A 4,639-nucleotide genomic window follows, 5' to 3' on the forward strand; every position below is an offset into this window, starting at 1 on the left:
GAAAATAGCAGCTAAATTTCTCTCAAATTACACCAGTCTGAATATGCAAAACCCGAAAAGGGGGAAATAATTACGACTTAAATACTTTTGACAATAGGTCTATTTAATAACAATAACTTGGGTGAACTTAAATAAATGAAACTAAATATTCAGCTCAGAAACTTACGAAACACAGTAAATTCGAAATCGGTCAAGTTTAAGAAAATAACGTATTTGTGTAGCTAATATTTATAGAGTATCTGAGGTTTGATCAGTTGCTAGAAAGGCAAGACCAACAGCGACGGTTTTCGAATTTAGAACCAAAATTTGAACTCGCACATGAAGCATGTTACTTTCAAATGACTCTAAATTGGTTAACTATAGAATCTGATGTACATCGATATTCCTTTTGTTAATAACACGACACTTGTAAACACGTCACGTGGAACAATAGAGGTTGTGATTTTATCTTAAGTCAACCTTTGTGGTATATAAGAAATAGGACGTGATAACTGTAATAACTGAATTAAACATAGATGGTCGACACACCGGAGATTCTTTGTTAAACTGTTAAACAGTAACACAGCAGTACAATTGTTCTCAGTGAGTTTTACTTTAGAAACGCTGTGGGATAGTGCCGTAAAATACGATTAATTAAAGAATAAGAGCAGAAGAATGAAACTTTTAATTATCTATCAAATGTTTTTATTTATCTTACGAATAATAACCTTTCGTGTGTGAGAGAAAGAAAGAAAGTATGAAAGCAAGAAAAGACATCGTATTTCTAAAAGTGGAGGAATACGAATTCAAATTGTGACATTGATGCTTTTCCAACGAATACAGAAAAGCAAAACTAATCTCAACGAGTTAAACTTAGAAATACTACCACCCAACAATCCAGACCTATGTCCTAATATACATTTTAGTTTATATTTCTCCTAAATATATCACAATTTGAAAAGATAGTTCTGGAGGAAGGGTGTGAAGTCGTGACGTTCATGGCGCTCTTGAGTAAAAAGAATCAGTTATCTTGATCAATGAGACAGCAACAAATGTGTTATGAAATATCAATTGTTGACTTATTGATATAATCAGATTTGATGTGTCTGTCAAAGCCCCCTGTTTAATTTAAGGTTGACTCGCTTTGGAAGTACCCGTTGACTTCAGTTTTCGTTGTTTTTATTAGCTTTATTTTTAGTGAGTTTTCTTTTAATTTATGAATCAGCATCAGGGTATTATATAGAAAATTTATCTATCGTCTTTGTCTAGTAGATTTAACGACAGTTCTTACCAAACTAGTGACAAACTAAAGTTTATTAAGTTTTTCATGAAAAAATCTGAGTAATTAAATGACTGAAACCCTATTGCTCCTGTAGTTTCTAAGAGTATCAATTATTCGAGTTGTTAATAATTGTTGCGAAATCATAAACAATTTGTTGCGAAACTGGCAGTCCGTTGGCGAAATGGTTCTAGCGTTAGATAGCACGCCTGCGGTACATAGTTACGCTCTTTTACTTTTTGAGTTCAAATCCCACTTTAGTCGACTATGGTTTCCAGCCTTTCGGAGGAGGGAAAGCAGTTAGTCAATAAATTAAGGAGTTGGGGAGGTTAATTAATCGACCATACCCTCTATAAAATCAGTGGCGTTGAGCTAAAATTATTTTGTCCGAAATAATAACCTCGAAATAATAACGAAGTTCGACAAATTAAATTGTGTAGAATATTTAGTGCAGCAAAGGCGGCGAGCTGGTTGAATAGTTAGTACGTCGGGCAAAGGGCCTCGGGCAAAGGGCCTAGCGGCATCCCGTCCGTCTTTACGTTCTGAGTTCAAATTCTACCGAGGTTGACTTTGCTGCTCATCCTTTTGAGGTCGATAAAATAAGTACCAGTTGAGCACTGGGGTTGATGTGATCGACTTATCCCCTCCCACGAGCTTGCTGGCCTTGTGCCAAAATTTGAAACCAATATTTAGTGCAACATTCTACCATTTTTTTTCCGATTCCTTCATCCTTCTCTTACCAAATTTTATTTGTAAATTTGCACATTACCAAAATGACAATCAAAATGACATGAGGAATTTTCTAACTCATAGACAAAGCATGGCTACAGACGCAAATGTAAGACGATCACCTTCAAGGGTCTTATACTGCAGGAGATAAGAAGAAAATAAGTACCAGCTCTTTTTTATGAGTATAGTAGTGATTATATAAAATTGTTGATAATAAAAAAGAGGGTAAATATAATAGTTATTGAAAACCTTTAAGTTAATAGGATACAGGTTAAATAGGGCTCCTCTGGGGTGTAAAAACTAAGCGACTATCAAATTACCACAATACAAACGGTTCACTGGCTTCACTTTCCAGATTATTTACCTTCAGGTAAACTGCACTCTTCACAATACTTTCGGGTTTTATACAGGTTAAAATTTGAAACCAGTATAAAGACTTGACAGTTACCCACCTCGCTTCGATATGCATTCATCCGTTTCGCTATTTACTTTTCGTTATCCACATCAATAATTACTCCTATTTTCTTCTGCCACAGATTTTTTTTTTCTCTCTATTTGTTTATCTATCTCGCACGATTTCCATTTTATTGCTATCCCAATTACCGCCACAATCGTCATCGACCAATTGCCATAACTAAAAGGCTTAAGTTATACGCCATCTGTCTGCCATGACAAGACTTATTTTCACTGACATGTCCAGCCTGTGGTAGTTGTGAGGGTGAAATCTGTTATTTTTCTGTAACTCATGTTGTTTTCTCTTTGAAGATTTTATTGCACGAGCCAGTCGCCAAATATAGCTTTGCTAGTAACTTATTTTCCAAGTTCAGTTCCCGCTTGAGTTAATTTTCTTTTAACTCTTTAATATTGGTTTAAAACGTTGGCACAAGGCCAGCAGTTCTGGTGAAGGAGCAGTCGATTACATCGGCCCGCAGTGCTCAACTGGTAATTATTTTATGAACCCTGAAAGGATGAAAGACACAGTCGACCCCGGCAGTATTTGAACTCAGAACGTGAAGTCGGAAGAAATGCTGTTAAACACTTTATCCGGCAAGGTAATGATTCTACCAGCTCGATTTTATTTTAAATTCCTTAATATTAGAAGTAAGGCAGTGAGCTAGCAGAATCTTTAGTACGCCGGACAAAATGCTTAGCGACATTTTGTCCGTCTTTTGAGTTCAAAGTTCACCGAGGTCGACTTTGCCTTTCATCCTTTTGGAGTCGATGAAAGCATTTACCAGCTGAGTACCGGGGTCGATGTAATCAATTAGACCCACTCCCCCAAAATTGCTGGCCTTGTGCCAAAATTTGAAACCAGTATGAGAAGTAATATTTGTAGCATTTTTATCCATGTCATCTCTAATCGAAGAAAATTTTGATCAAAAGCATTCCAGCCGTGACCATCCTGTTTTAACTTTATATTTAAGACTATATTGTCCAATGTATCTTCCCTATTTTTTAGTCGGTTCGAGTGTGATTTGGGTTGAGATTTGGCTGGTATTTCTGGTAGGTTGTGCGATCATGTGGCGGGTCCCTTACTGATTTTCCTTTTTTATGAGCGTAATGTGGCATCGCGGATAACATTGCAGCAACGATATTAGAAACTAAATTGTAAAAGGTTTCTTCTTTCACTTGAGTTTCATTCCTTTCAAATAAACAATATCTGGGGAATGATTTAAGTTTCTGTTCATTGGCTCCAGTGGAATCCTTAATTTGCTTCTCCTTTATTTTCTACCCTCCACCCCTTTAATGTATTATTATTATTATTATCATTATTATTATTATTATTAGTAGTAGTAGTAGTAGTAGTATCATTACCTTTATTATTTCACATTCCTGCTATAACACTTTGTTTATGGTTACCAATAAAAATTCTCTTCTCGTTAGTAACTGCCATGTAGATATTATAGCCAGACCATTCCGTGTCTGCCAATATTTTCGTTTATACAATTAAGCTACCAATCTAAGCAACACATAACTGTTATAATTTGTAAACTAGATGTCAACCAATTTTCTCCAGATAATACATTATTCCTATTCAAAAGTCAGAACTACTAATATATTTAAGTTTATACTTATATTTCTAAGTTTATACCATGGGTTCACGAATAAACTTCCTAGCTCAAAATGCTCATAATTTCGGTTTCTGTAAAGTTAATGAGTTATATATCTCCCCGGGTGGACAAATGGCCTATCACATAATCTTTAAAATTACAATCAATTTCACTAAAATACTGCTGCTGATACTGTTACTGATAATGCTACTGCAGCTACTATCGCTGCTGCTACTGCTGCTGTTTACAGTGAGGAAGTGACACAATGCCAGAATTTAACTGTTGGCCTTCTCGGCAGGTTACCCAATACTTAATTGACTCTGACAGTCATAGTTCTTCCTTGTCTACCGTCATTGAAACTATCGTACCTTTATAATTAACTTGTCATCACTGGGACTGTACATAGTCACTCGATCTGCTAGAAATAGCAACCGCATCTTCCTCAAATTACACCCTGCCGTCTTAAAAAGTGCAAAGTGCTAGATCAGTGGTTCCCAGCCTTTTCCCGGTGTAACTCAACAGTGGTTCTCAACCCTTTTATTGAAATGAGTTTTTCCACAGACCCCTTTTAATATGCTTATCCTTATATATATATATATAT

This window comes from Octopus bimaculoides, chromosome 2 (assembly GCF_001194135.2).
Source record: "Octopus bimaculoides isolate UCB-OBI-ISO-001 chromosome 2, ASM119413v2, whole genome shotgun sequence".
NCBI classification, from domain to species: domain Eukaryota; kingdom Metazoa; phylum Mollusca; class Cephalopoda; order Octopoda; family Octopodidae; genus Octopus; species Octopus bimaculoides.